At 39.6% G+C, this 15,933-nt stretch overlaps 1 protein-coding gene and 1 pseudogene across 10 annotated transcripts in view; both read right to left on the minus strand.

Annotated features, from left to right (window-relative positions):
* PTPRM (protein tyrosine phosphatase receptor type M) overlaps positions 1 to 15,933 on the minus strand; it is an 825,699-nt gene that overhangs the window by 714,845 nt on the left and 94,921 nt on the right. The window lies entirely within an intron of this gene.
* LOC308631758 (zinc finger protein 639-like) lies at positions 4,887 to 6,713 on the minus strand (annotated as a pseudogene). Its single transcript has one exon. The product of its transcript is annotated as a zinc finger protein 639-like (transcript).

Here is a 15,933-nt window from a genome sequence, read left to right on the forward strand (position 1 = left end):
AGGACCACTGTCTGTCTCTGAGGGAGATCCGGCTCAGCAACTCTATTTCCATAAATTTGCCCAGGTCTGTGAAGTCAAATTCCAAAAATATTTTAAACATATCCTTTCCCACCTTCCCATAACCAACTGTGTTGGGTATTCTGACAAAAGTCAACAGCAAAAGTAAGAGGAACCAGAGGGGAAACCCACTGGTGTCACCTCACAGCAAATCTCCTGGATCAGAACGTATCTGGGCTCTTTTTCCCCTGACTTCCCAAGCATGAGGTCTTCTCCACCTTCCTCCACAACATCTTCCTTTGTCATACACTGACCAGGGACAGCCCCTAAATGAGAGTTTTCCCCTACCTTACCCTATCTTCAACCTTGGCAGAAACAGAGGTACAGCCAGACCTCCATATCAACAGCTTCAACCAACAATGGAACGAAAATAATTTTCTAAAAATTCCATTTGTATTAACATACGCACACTTCTTTCCTTAGCCTTATTCCCTAAACAGTGTGACAAATATTTGTGTAGCATTTACAGGATGTATTATGAGTAACCTAGAGATGACTGAAAGTGCACTGAAGGATGTACAAAGGTTATGTGCACACACTCCACCATTTCCTGTAAAGGACTTGGGTACGTGTGGGTTTCGGTATCCCAGCGGTTCTTGAAACTAACCCCTGCAGATACAAGGGATGATAGTGGCAGCTGCCAACCTCCAACTACCGGCAGAAAATACTCAGAGAAAGCAGCCTTGTGAGATTGGATGTTCTTTCAGGGAAGAATACTTACTACCTCTGTGTTCCACCACAGAACAGATCTCCTTTCTTCTATCAACAATCCCTGGAGGATTCCTCTTGGTAGAATGAATGCAGCTCCCTGTGCAGAACCAAAGCCCTGATAGGAGAAACCCCGGTCTGCAGGGTCAGAGCAAGACCAGTCCTGCCCTACATCTGCCCAGGGAAAAGTCTTCAAGAGTGCCTCTGAGCTAGGAAGTAGCTCAGACCAGTGCATGTGTGAAAGCTGACAAAACATAACACCATAAACCCAGTTTGCCTTCACGAAGGTACTTTTGGGAAATGTTTTTAATTCTTTGAACTCTTAAAAAATTCTTGCTCCTGCTACACACAAACATCCAGGGTACACGTAGTAAAAAGTAATTTTATCCTTCTCCATTACCATAAAATGTGAAGCCCAACATTGCTGTCCATTAAGGAAATCATCATTCTCCATGAACATAAACATCTTCTGTTGCCAACACATACTTTATAGTGTTGAGATGTGCAGTTTAAGTGGAAAGTTAAATTATTCCAGGGAATAAAATTATCATTAGGAAGGTTTCCTAAAGCAATTACAGTAGCAGCAGATTTTTAAATTATCATCTAACAGGCTGCTGATATCAGATAAATTAGAGTAAATCAAAATAAGATTAAATGTGTAAATAATGTATTGCTTCCATACCACTGTAGGTATAAGTAATTACATGAAAGAGTTTTTATTTAAAATGGGGGAATATTCACCAAAATTGTCATTTTTTTAGTTTCCCTGGTGTTTTGATGCAATTTTATTTCCTTGCAAGAGTACAATTAAATCTTAGAAGTTTAGCTCTCTCACCAACAAAAACCATTTTCCCTATTTATCCATTTAGAAATCACACATTTTAAGTGTAAAAATTCTGTGCTAATGATTTTCTCTTGTCAGAATTACATTATAAATATTTTAAACATTTCTTTTGCAATCTAATAGTAAAACTGGTCAGTGCAGCTCCCAAGGCACACATTAAACTTTTACTTTAAAACGTTTATTACAAGATTCGTTGGGGTTATAAACTAGAAAAAAAATCATTTTGAATAAGTCAGAAGCAATAGCTTTATTTTATACCAGTTCTTTCTACAAAAGCTTATATTCATTTCCTAAAACAGTCAAAATCTTTTTGAAACTATTATTTCCTTCAGGAGCTTTCTCTTTGATGTCATTAACTTTGGCCTCTTTTTTTTTTTATCTTCAATCTTAAATTAATTCCCTGGGAAGCTTGTAGCAGGTTGGCTGGTTGGAGGGATTAAATATAAGGGTTTATAAAGAAAAGCAGCTTTTGATACAATACCATTACAACCCGATCACTTAACCATAAACTGTCAGATACAGAGGGTTGTTTTTTTTTTATGTTAGACACAAATGTTGTTCATTTTAAAAGCTATTATCATTCAATAAATAGAATGGGGATTATTTTTGTAGTTCATACTCACTTTACAAATAAATAATCAGTCAATATGACTCCAGGACCATAAACAATGCTTTTGGTGCTCCTGTGTCTTTGCTTGCTCTGGGGGCAAGATGGGGGTACATGGGTTTTCACTGTTGAATGCTAAATGGGGCCTCTTCACACAGCTGGTCAGAGAATTTCATTGATATTAGGCAAATAAGAATATGCACTGAACATTTTAATTTAACTAGCTGGGGAGGGGGGCTGCAGACTTAGGTTTCTACGATTTGAGACAAGCAGTATAACAATAAAAGACTATTCTTTTGTTTAAGGAAGATATACTTTTAATTACCATTCAATACACATTTTGAGACAGAATTTGATGGAACAAGGGATTCTATATTGAATATCAGGGGTTTTTTGTTGTTGTTGTTGTTGTTCTAGGGTTTTACTCCCCATCATCTACTCCTAACTTGCTTGATAATGGCATCCCAAGTCCCTTTAAGAGATTCACCCTCCATCAGGGTGTGCACTTGGTGTCCCTGCCCTGTGGATTTTTTTCCCCAGATGAGCTTTGGGTCTTGGTTAGTGTAATGCATGGACAGAGAAAATGGGTCCTATCCTATCCCATCCCTGCAGCATGCCCTAAATGACAGGGCAGTAGTTAGGCAGTAGATCTAGTGCCCTGGAATGACCCTGGAATTCTCTTGATCTTTATTCTGTACCCACTTTTCTGGCCTGTCACTGCATTCTGCAAGCCTCCGGATGTCCTTACAATAAATTCCTTTTCTGCTTTAACTGAACTGAAGTCCAATTTCATTGCCTGCAACCAGAGAACCCTAACTGATACAGGTGCCCTTTTGTGAGATTATCTCTATGATAAAGTAATGAACACTGACTCCATTCTAACTATCAGGTGCTCTTTCTAGAGATGAATTATTGCCTGACCTTGCCTACTAGCTCTGAGGAGTCCTTTGGAGGCAAACTCGGAAAAAAAAATCAATAGCCTTAGAAACTATTTCTAATGGTTTTGCTGTTGCTATGGCGCCCCAGGACCTGGTAACTGATCAACATAGTAATGCTACATTTGTCCACTTATATAAGGGAACTTCTAACTCGTGACCTATAATCTCAATTATATTTGTAGAAAACCCAAGTGACCCAGTTTCACAGACTCATTACCACAATAAGGAGCAGTGAACTGGCCCACAGTATGTCTTTGTCTCACCTGTATGACACATGAGGAGTCTGTATATAAACAGATCTACAAACCTTGAGCAATACTTGCTCCTTTTCTAATGTGCTTATTATTCTCATTCTCAGGAATCTAATGCCTTATGGGGCATCAAGATACAATGATCATACGTTAGCTGAAATTCATCCATAAATTCCCTAAAATCAAATGAAATTAGCTATCCCTATTAACAAAGGATGTTGGTTGGGCGAGGAAATAACAATGAAAGCTTGGGATGGTTCCAACAGAGTTCAGAGCCAGAGGCACCTGGAGGCAACCTTAGATGTGTATGAAATTCTAAAAATGCTCCCACCAACCCCTGGACTCCACACCCTAGAAAACTTGTGAAAGTCTTGGTGTATCACTTTGTGAATATTATAAAATTCTGCCTATCATCATACGCACAATTACGATTGTGAAGATGTGACTCGGCCATGTTGTCAGACAGCATAGTTGGCCTTCAAAGTGGGAGATTCTGACTGGAACCCTTGTACACTGCTGGTGAGACTATAAATTGGTACTGCCTTTATGGAAAACAGTAGGGATATTCCTCAAAAAAATAAAAATAGAACCACCATATGATCCAGCATTTCTGAACAAAAAAAAAAAAAGGATCTTTTTAAAGAAATGCAACCCTACTTTGATTCCCATACACAGGAAGTGAGAGAGTACTGAGCAGAGATAGGCATCATCAAACCGACACTAAAAACAAAATCATAAGGAGAGAAGGTGATGGCATGTGCAGAAGCCCAGGCATTAATCAGGCAATACTTGCCCATAAACCAACAATTATGAATTTACTCATTAAGAAAACTACTTTAGGCAAAGTCCTGTCAGTGGGGGCTATACAGGCAGCCAGGCCCTTGGCTCTCTAGCAGTGCTTAGCCTTACACGCGACTTTAAACGTCACACAATCTTAATTCCTTCAACAACAAAAAGGATGAGTGAGTACCTTCTCACAGGCTTCTGAGGATTAAATAAGACATAACAGTGGATAAGAAGGCTCATTAAATGTACCTATTTATTATTATTAAATATTATTATTAAGGCATTCCCAGAATTCATATTTAAAAATATATTATGTCAGAGTTGGAAGCACCCTCCGGACAAATCACTGTACTTGTTTCCATGGACATCCACCTTCATGAAGCCCAAGGTTTCTAGAACACAGGATCAAACCCTTCCTCTTATCTCTGTGCTCTGTCCACCCACAGGTCCCCTTGGCACTACCCGGCATTCCAAACTTTATTCCAAGACCCACACAGGTCTGCAACTGGGAGAGAACATGGGAAATTATGGCTGCACAGAAGCTGGGTGGGATCACGATTGATCATACATTAGCTGAAATTCCTCCATAAATGCTGAGCCAGCAGCCCAGGAAAGGGTGGGAGAAAGAAGAGTGGCAGCCACCGCTTTAAAGTGAACATTTATTTATTTATTTATTTTTTAACATCTCAAAAAAAAAGGTTGAATTTATTATTTCACAAAAACATTATGTAAATCAAAATAAAGAGAATAATCAAGTTGTTTCATGGACTGGAAGGTGACTTATTAATTCCCTTTCATTTCCAAACCTCATCAAGCAGTCACTACATTTATGAGGCAAGTCAGCCGAATGCTTGAAATCTAGATGAATTTTAAGATCTTCGATCTGTCCTGTTGAATATTCGCAATATTGACATAAATAAATCCCTTCAGAGAGGTGTGAATTTAAATGCTTGCAATATTCTAGCATACTTGAAAAGCCTTTCCCACAGTCATCACAAACATGAGGAAATATTTTAGTATGTTCAATAGCAACATGCCTGTTAACATTTGTATGAAGTCTACTCCGAAAACCACATACTTGACACACAAAGAAGTTCTTACATTTGTCAAAGGTAATTTTGCTTAAGAGGCTGTATTGTCCGTGTTCTCCATTGTTATACTTATCGCTTAGTTCTATTAATTTACACGCATGCTCATTTACAACATGGCTATGCAAGTCTTCTGGATCATTTGTTTCATATTCACAGAACTGACACAAGTACTGTTCATCACAGCTGTGCTCCTGGAAATGCAGGTAGAGTTCACTGCTTGAGGAGAACTGCACGTCACACTGCTCACACCAATACAGGTGATCGCTAAAGTGGGTGTCTCAATGTGCTGGCTGAGGTTCTCAAAAATTACTGTCCTATAATCGCAGTATTTACAAATGTAGGGATCTTCTTCATGTAGTTTGGCATGTTCAATCAGAAGCATATTGGTAGAGAAGCTTTCCTTACATACTCGACACACATTTGAATCGGTACGTTTATGCTTCAGGATCGTATGCTGTTTTAAATCAGAAAAATATTTACTATTGAATTCACAAAGTTCACATTTATAGAGGCCACTGCTATTAGCTCTCAGTAAAGGCCATTTCTGCTGAGCAGTCACATTCAAAGCTTGGCTCTTGTCAAGAATTTTACAAAGTTTAACTGGTGGTTCTTCATCAGTTTGGTCTTGGAGGCTCTCGGAGGAATTGTTTTCTGTCTCTATGTCATAATCCTCAGAAATGGCATGCATTTCTACAGCAATGGGGACATCTTCAGCGGTGTGAACTTCTATAGGACTCTCCTCTTGAGTTTGCTGGTTGATTGATTCGGGTGAGTCACACTCTTCATCACAAATTTCCACATCAGCAGATTTTTCTGCAGAAAAGGCAGTGTGATCTATAATTCTAAGCACAGGACTGGGAACCAGATAGTTCTGATTTCTGTTTCTGGCCTTGATTCCATCTGCAAATTTTGGCAAGTCATTTGATGTCTCGGTATCAGAATCATCATCTTTGTTGTCAAAATATTTTAAGTCTGGCTGTCTCATAGAGCAGACACTGTAACAATGATCAGAAAAAATCCCATTGAATCCATCTGCAATTCTGCTTATTCCAGAGGAATCTGAATAACGAGAAGGGTGTAAAGTCTTCCTTTTTCTTTTTTTAGGATACTCATGCATATCTTTTCAATTTGGTATAATTCTTAATATTTCAGTGAGAAAAAATGAATTACAAAGTTTCCACAGGTGGTAAAAAAAATACCTCAATTTTACTGATGAAGAAACATATTCAGTGAAAGTCAAGTCAACTAAGAAATGGCAAAACCAGAGATGCAAATACATGTCTTCTGATTCCTGGACATTGAATAACTCTAACTATATGTGGGTACATCTTCATGGCTAAGCACTGCCACCACCAAGTTACATCTTGTTTCCAGTTCTTTCTCGGCCAACAATTGTAAGGAGGGGAAGACCATCACCATTTCCCCAGGGCCCCAGCCGGCCCAGGCACAGCTGAGGTGGCTGCAGCCGAGCCCGGGCGGAGAGGGCCGCGGGCGATGGGCAACGCCGCTCAGGCCCTCCTAAAGTGAACATTTAGAGGAGACTGTGGCCAGGGCAGGGTTTGAGGATCAACTAATCATCTATGTCATTATTTTCAGAGTACTGACACAAAAAACTGAAGAAGAAAAAAAAGAATCTGTGCCACACTCCCCCCAGTTCACTCTCTCTAAGCAAAATAATCGATTTCTCAGGTAAAGCAGTAAAGAAGTATTTTCCACACACACCAGTCCCCAGTCCACGTGCAGTTGTACAGCAGAAGAATGAAACAGTTCTAGAGCATAGAAACAGGGTTGGTAGAAATGTCATCCCTCACAGACATGAGGCCCAGTGACACCTTTCCCTTCACTACTACCCCAAAACAATATATTTTTATTTTGTGTTGCAATGTTTCCAACACCGATCAAGGAAGTTTTCACAACACACTAAGGACTCTGGAGACAGAAACCTGACACCATGAATATGGCATGCTGCTGTAAGCAAATTGGGGTTCAAACCCTTACCTTTGGTTTAAGGGACAGAGATGCCATTTTCACACCACACAGAATCACACAGAAGCCAGCCATCCATCGCATAATCAGTCCCCTCCATCACATGTCACTTTTCTTGGAATCAAAATATTTAGCATTTTGGTTTCCATTAATTGTACTTCAACAAGTGACTAAATAAAGCCTATTTTCAAGGTTCAAAATTACACACATTAATGGATCCAAACACACAAAATCTCCCAGAGCAGATTATAAGCACCCATAAAATTTTGAATTCAAAAATCTTAAAATCTGATCTCTGAGAAAATGAAGTGATTCCCAACTATAAATGTTAATCTGAAAGTTCCTTATTAACCATACTTAAAAATCAAACCCGGAAATGGGTGAAATATCTAATATGTGAAGTAAGTGATAAAACATGGCATAGGAAGATGGATTCTTAAATGAATTCTTAAAAATTGAAGCAGTACATCTTCCTAGTAGTAAAAATTTTGTCTAGTGAATGCCAGCAATAATAACTCCTACAGGTCTTGTAGGTGTAGAATGTTAAAAAAAATTGAATATATAAATACTCAAAAAAGTGGGAGATAATTTCATTTTTTATCTGACAGATTGGAAAAAAATAAAGATTTGAGCAGCCACTCCCAGTTAAGATATGAGGATCAGCAGGCCTGAAGGTTCTGCAGAGAGAATGAATGGTCCCTTTGGGAGAGCATTCTGTTGATAACTATTGAAATAAAAAGCACACATGTCCTTTGACTCAGAGATCCCACTCCTGGCCTTGGCATTTAAGGATAAAGGCGTTGCATGTGTTCTTTTGTACATCTATCCTTTGGACAAAAGTATAAATGCTTTTGTTTAAAAAAAAATGTATGTATAATAGTAAAAACTGGAAAGAGCTTGAAAGTCCATCAACAGGTTTATGAATGAATATGTCAGATATATTCATTTATAAAATATTATGCAGCAATTAGAAAAAATAAAGGAGATCAGTATTTATTGACTGGCAAAGATGTAAAATACTAAGTTTAAAAGGCTGGGTTTGTGGCTCAAGTGGTAGAGTGCTCACCTAGCATGGGTGAGGCACTGTGTTCAATCCTCAGCACCACATAAAAATAAAATAAAGTCATTGTGTCCACCTAAAACTATAAAAAAAGTAAAATAAAATCAAAAATAAATAAATAAATAAATAAGGCTTTGGTAAGTATTAGGCATGACCTAATACCATTTCTGTATAGTAGGGAAAAAAGGGATATACTTTATATAAGCATACATATTTATATTTAATTACCTTCACTAGTAGAGAAATATGGAGAAAGACACAAAGTGCTAACAATAGAAACCTAAAAAGAGGTGAGCTTAAAAAGGGGAAAAATACTTAAATCTTTGCCGGATGCCAGGAGAATTGAAAGTTTGAGGCCAGCCTCAATAACTAAGCAAGGCTCTAAGCAACATTGTGAGACCCTGTCTCAAAAATAAAAAGTGCTGGGTATGTGACTCAGTGGTTAAGAGACCCTGGTTCATTCCCTGGTGCCAAAATAAACACTTAAGTCTCCTAAAAGCCAACTTAAATTAGGTTTGTAATAAAAATAAGAAGAGACAAAAAGTACAGGAAAAAGAGGAGACCGGCATAATCCATTTATTACCTGGTGGCATATAGAGACGCAATTTGTAACTTATTACCATCATCTGCAGGCTGTAAAAACAGCACAGGAGATGTTCTAAAAGACCTGAGTGATGTCACCTGCTCCCCAGACTCAGGATATGCTCCCAAGTCATACACTATTAATGTTTCATTGAACAGCACAAGCTTCCTAATTTAAGCAGGTCTACAACCCCCGCCAAATTGTCCCAGTACCCAAGAGCTGAAGAAGGCTAGTGGGCACATATGGGATGGGGTAGGGTAAATGAGTGAAAGGGGAAATAGGCTTGCACAGGGCAGGCAGACAGACAAGAGTCCCCTAATGCTACTCCTGCTCTCCAGACACTGTTGAGTTCCACTTCTCCAGGGACCACCTATGTTGTTGCTTTAATAGCATCTGCTTGTCCAGAGCTGCATATGCTCAGGTCCTCCCTAAGGGAATGCCTCCCAATCCCTCCTCTGTCCTCACCAGTGTGGAGAGCTTGAGTTCCCCAAGTTGCTCCTCTGGGGGATCCCTGCTTACAGATCCCCATCTCTGGATACAATCAAATCCCTTATGCAGGTAATCCTGCATTTTATCATCCAAACTGGTGAACTTTCCAGAATAGAAGAGGCTGTTGTTAAAGATTAGGGTGGGGAAACAGGTATGTAGTAGGCTTATTCCAAAGGAAAGCAATGAACCATGACCAGATAATAACTGCCCTCTTGCTCACAAGGATCCTTATTGATGAGGAATGACTTCCTTTATCCAAGAGAATCACCACCTATTTTCTAAAGCACAGTGTCTCAAGTCCTTTCAAACACAGTTACCTTAAATACAAATCCTTCCTCCCTCGTCCCCTGAATGCTCACTGAGCACCTCCTCCTCCACCACCGGCTTTCACTAAATAGTTGAAATGCCATACACTAGGGCCCCAGAAGATCAGAGAGCTGGTCCCTGGGGATGTAACACTGTGCTTGGAGCAGGCAGAGGATAAAGGTACACACAGATATACAACAGGTTGCTGTATACCACAGAATCTTAAGAAGAGGACAGGTGGAGGGCATCAGGAATGCGGGACAAAGGAAACAGGGCTGTCCTCTGATGAAGCAGCTTTGATGCCAAGATGTGAGGAGAAGGGGCAGAGTGTTTCAGGCAAGAGAAATGAATGGCAGGAACTGGGGCTCCAAAGAAGGCAGGATCCTCAAGGAGTGACCCTCTGAGGAGGACTTTGGGTTTACTCAGAGCGAAGAGTCAAGTCATGCATACATGAACTCAGCCACAGCAGGAGCAGAGACCGCAGCTGCAGCCTTCATGAAAATGGAGGAAGAGGGACAGGAAGATACTGACCCACAGGAGAAAACTCATCAGCCTCCTCATGACAGTGGCTCTCCTGCTTCTCTTGCTCAAGGGAAAAAGGGTAAATAAACTTCAGTTCCTGTGGCCTGCCACCACTCTGGGGAGATAACTGAAACTGAGTGTTTTGTGTATATCTGCTGAAACATACACTGTTCAACTAGCAATCACTCATCTATTTTGACTGCAAACATCTATTATCACTGCTATAAAAGTAGCCACCCCCTTATAGGATGCATTTATTAATCTCCAAACAATCCCAAAAGCTCACATTCAGAAAAGGCTCTGGTAGGGTTTTTATAAACCATAAGAAACATATGTCTCACTGGCTGCCCCAGAGCAATTAGAGAAATGATATATAGGCTTCACATGTTATCAGATTTGAAAGAAAAATTTTTTGTTCTAAGATGAAAATAAGAGAAAGGAATTTGGAACGAGCAGGATATTAAATTCAATCTGTGTAGAAAGTAAGAGAAAATGTCACTCTTTAAATCATGAACTAAATTCCCAAATAATTTCTTTAGCTGGCTTGAGACATGGTTTATCAGTAACTTCATTGGCAAAAGTATGCAAAGTGAAGAAAAATAATATTAGTTTAGAGACTTCTAAGTGCCTCTCAAAGCACTAAAAATGTGCTTCCTTTAAAAAAATATTTTCATATTCTCAGGACTTAAAGTCATCTTTTGTGTTCTAATTTTTAAATAACCTGGCACATTTGAATCTGTAAAACAACTTGTTAATAAGATTTGTGCAGTTAAGTCTTTATAGATTTGGGTATTCTAACACTTGACAACTTCATATGCTCGCATGTGTGCGCCCGCACACACACACACGAATAGACAACCATCGGTCCTTGAACAGGTAGCTGAATCATGAAATTCTGGTGAGGGTTGGGGCTGGGAGTATGGAGGAAATGGCAGTTTGGTCATAAAACTCAGTACCATTTATTTCAGTTTCCTGTTACCTCTTCAAAGCTGTCTCTGCAAGTTAGCTATAGTATATGCCAGGCCAAGGGTGAGGGTAAGAGAGAAAGTTACAGCTCATCCAAACACTGGAAAAGGAAACTGTTACACCCCACAGCTGAAAGGACCACCAGCCACCAAACATTTCCTTCCTTATGCCAGGGCTCCAAGGTAACCAGGACATCAGTCCCTTTGTAAGGCATTAAGAAGGTGGAAACTTCATCCAACTACGGTATTTGGAAGTGGAACTTTTAGGAGTAATTAAGGTTAAATGAGGCCATCAGGGTGGGACCTTAATGCAAACAGACTGTGTCTTAATAAGAGAGACCTGAGCTAGGATGCTCAGCCCCACCATGTGATGCACTGTGCTGCCTCATGACTCTCCAGACAATCTCTATCAGCAACAAGGATGGCACCAGAGTGGCCTCCAAACTTGGAACTTTTTTTTTTTTTTTTGGATAACTTACCCAGTTTGTGGTACTCAGGTATAGCAACAAAAAATGGACTAAGTCAAGAAATAAATGACTTTTCCCAACAATTGTAACAAATTTCTATTTTATAATAGCCAAAAAAAAAAGTATTTGCTTCCCTGGGCTTCTAACCAACTCAGAATGCACATCTAGAAAACAAGAGCAAACTCTGAATTATGGCTTCATCTGTTGGTGCTTAGTACAGTACCACGGATATAGCAATTCAAAAAAAAATGAGTGAAAGAATAAAGCAAAATTTTCCCCATCAAATGCCAAGTTGACTACAATAAGGAATATCTACGAAGCTTCCTGTGTGGGGAAGGATAGCATGAAGGGTAAACAGAGTCGGTAGATACCAAAGTGCAAAGAGACCAGTACACTGTTCTGAAAATGTGTCTTCTCCCCTCACCACAGCAATGAAAAGAGGTTGGTGACATGAATAAACTTCCTGAGACGTTTCAGGCTATCCACTTTGGATCTGATTTTTATGCATATTTTGTTTTCATCAAAATGCATGAGCTCTCAATGAGCTCTTCATGAATTCTGGCCCTGTGCTCTCTTCTAGTACACTTATGGCTGAGGGCTCTCACACACCCGATGCCACTCGATTTTCCCTTAAAATGTCACCATGTCCTCAGCACCCATTTCAGGTTCCAGCAAGTTATGTGAGATAATTTAAAACACAAACTACCTGCGAATGAAAACAGGGTCTCAAAGACAACAAAAGAACAAAGACCCTAACAAAAACACAAATCTCTGGTACAAGGACCCTGCCAACAACATCCAAAAGAAGAATAAGATTCTCTCTGCAATATTTACAAAGCGGAATTATTTTATTAAAACTGATTTAGTTTGTTTTCCTCCATGTTGATTCAAATTGTATTTCAACATCCAGCCTGGGTAAGCACATAGTCTGGACACTTAATTACTACCACATCTTCACACCACACTCTTCAATCACACCCTAGGTCCAGAAGACAAGCAGCACTTCAGGGAGAGGTTGGGCCTGCTGTACTCTCTATGGGTGTTTGGAGCCAATAAGACTACAACACTTCTTTGCCATTTAACTAAGCAAAACCATTGTGTTTGGCTTTGTGGCTGTTGATCTAAAGAGCCTACCAACTAGGGCTGGACAGAATTTAATCGAATGCAATTTTGAACTTATGTATTTTACTTCCACTGCTGTCTGATTCTCTGTGTTATGTGCAAAATCAAAGAATCAGACAAGTAACTAACTTTTCAACTCTGCTAGAAAAGGCGCTACTTATTCCATCTATATTCCACATTTACATATAACGAAGAAGAGCCACTCCCCCACCGCAAACTTAAAACACAGCCCTCTCAACTCTGCGCTCCTTTAACTGTGTCTTATTATTCTCCCTTAGACTGCCCTGAATATGTTCCTTTGCTCCAGGGGCCTTCCCCACTTCCTCCCAACTGCTTCCTGGGTCCTGGCCCTTCCAGAGAAAACAAGCAGAGAGTCCTTCAACCCACAGCTAAAAACCCTGCATTTCTATCTAAAAGTGCTTTCACCACTACCTCTCGCTACAACAGAGGAGAAAGACCTACTCTTATTTTGGAATGGTCCTTGCTGTGATCAGGATATGGTCTGTCTCCAAAGGTTCTTGTGCTGGATGCTTGGTCCCCAATATAATGTATTGAGAGGTGCTGGGACCTTTAATGGGAGATGATTAAGTGAGGCCAATATCCTTGAAAAGGGTTATTGTCCATCTTGCTTGACAACTGGATGGGTCACTGTGGGAGCTGAGAGTAATATATCATGTCAGCCTCCTTTGTGAGGTCTTTCTTATACTTTTGCCTCCTCTTTAAACACACTTGCTTTCACTCCCACTTCTCTGCCATTTAAGAAGGCAGAGGTAGGTCCTCACCAGAAACCAAGAAGATTTGGCATCATGCTGTTGAAAAAAAAAATGCACTGCCAAATACTTTTGAACCAAAGCAAACTTCTCTATAAAGTTTCCAGACTCAGGCATTTTACTATAGGAGCTCAAAATGAATTAAGACAGTCCCTCCATCAATGCTGAGGATCAAATTCCCTCCCATCTTCCTGAAGCTTCATTTCATCTTCTATGAGAATTGTTTTTAAATTCAGCTATCTTTTAGAATCACCTTGGAACCCTTAAAAATCTCAACACCAATCATGTCCAACACCAATTAAATGGGAATCTCTGTGAGTTGGTCCCACCATCAGTTTTGTTTTGTTCATACAAGAGAGTGAACCCAGGGTGCTTAAGCACTGAGCTACATCCCCAGCCCTTTTTAATTTTTATTTTGAGACAGGGTCTCACTAAGTTGCTTAGGCCCTCACTAAGGCTGGCCTCAATCTTGTAATTCTCCTGCCTCAATCTCCCAAGTCACTGGGATTACCAGTGTTGCCACCATGCATGGCATCAGTATTGTTTCTAAAATTCCAAATGGCTGCAATTTACAGCCAAGGTTGAGAACCACTCCCTCTATCTTCACATTCTCCAAAGATATTTAAATATTTGCAGGTTTCTCCCATCTTAAGAAACAGCCTCCCTATTCTCAAAAAGAGCCCCCCTCCAAAAAAAAAAAAAAAAAAGAAAGAGGAAAAAAATTCTGATGAGGATGTGGATAAAGGAGAACTTTCATACACTGCTTGAAGGAATGTAAATTAGTAAAACCATTAAAAGAAACAGTATGGAGATTCCTCAAAATAACTAAAAGTAAATCTATCTTGTAACCAGCTGTCCCACTTCCAGGAATATATACAAAGGAAGAGAAATCAGTATGCTGAAGAAACAACTGCTCACCCATGTTTACTGAAGCATTATTCACAATAGCCAAGATATGGAAACAAACGAAGTGCTCTCGATGGCTGTGTGGACAAAGAACATGTGATAGAGATGTACAATGAAATAGTATTCAACTGTAAAAAATAACACAATGCTATCATTTGTGACAACTTGGGTGATCCTAGAGGACATTATGGTAAGTGAAATAAGCCAGACACGGTATGACAAATATCACATGTTCTCACTCATGTAGGCTCTAAAAAAAAGTTGATCTGATGGAAGTAGAGAGTAGAAGGAAATCAGAAGATGGATAACGGATACTAAAAACATAGCTGGTTGGGAGGAAAACTCCTAGTGTTCTGTGACACAAGAGGGTTATTACAGGTCATAATAATTTACTCTATATATCAAAACAGCCAGAAGCAAGGAGATTTTGAATGCTGTCAATGCACATGCACACACACACACACACACACACACACACACACACACACACACATTAAAAAACTGTTTGAGGTGATGGATGTGATAATTACCCTGATTTTATCACTGCACTTAGCATGCATGTATCGAAATATCACACTCTGAGAAATGTGTAAAATTATAATGTGTCAATGAAAACAAACACACCACACACACATACACACACACACACACACACACACACACATACACAGCCTCCCTCAATTTCACGTCTTCCTCTGAATACATTCATTCTCTCTCATTTCTTTCAGATGAAACTTCTCAAAAGACCTGTCTAGTGGCTGAGAACAGGAGGACTGCAGCTTAGCAAGGCCGGGTCTCAAAATAAATAAAAAGGGTTCATTGGTAAAAAGCCTCTGGGTCAATCCTCATTCCAAAACAAAGCAAAACCAAAAAAACCTACCGATTCTCTTCCCTGCACCTCTCTGTCCACCAGTTTTAAACCAATTCCTCCTCTCACCTGTTCTGCAGCAAGTGCTTTGGGCAGGCTGTGAGGGTCCTCTGCTCACCCCAGCACACTCCCTGGTCCTCTTGTTCCTTGGCTTCTCAGCAGCACATTTCTTTCCATTCCTTGTTTCCAAGTAGTTTTTTTTTTTTTTTCCTCTAGATAGTGCGGCCTTCTGACCTACACATATACATGCTTTTCATCAGGAAGGTTTACTTCTGTTCTCTCTCTTCATTCTCTTCCTTTAGAAAAACAAGTCAAGACGTGGTGTGATGGGTGACCCTTTGTTTCTCCTACATAGCAATTTCAGAGAGATCCTTCTTCTCACATCTTCACTTTGTTTTGTGGAACTTTCTCAAGTCTGTTTGTTCCTGCATTTTCATTTATATTTACCAAAGTTGAGGGCTTCTAATGTGATTTCCATCTTTCTACTGTTTTTTTTTTTTTTCCCTTTTTTCGGGGATGAATCAATTCCTTTGCCATCCCTTTGATTTTCTCTCTTTTTTTTTTTTTCCATCATATGTGCCTTTTCTTTAAACCCTCTTTTTACAAT

This window comes from Spermophilus citellus (assembly GCF_964194105.1).
Source record: "Spermophilus citellus genome assembly, chromosome: 12".
In the NCBI taxonomy this organism is placed as follows: domain Eukaryota; kingdom Metazoa; phylum Chordata; class Mammalia; order Rodentia; family Sciuridae; genus Spermophilus; species Spermophilus citellus.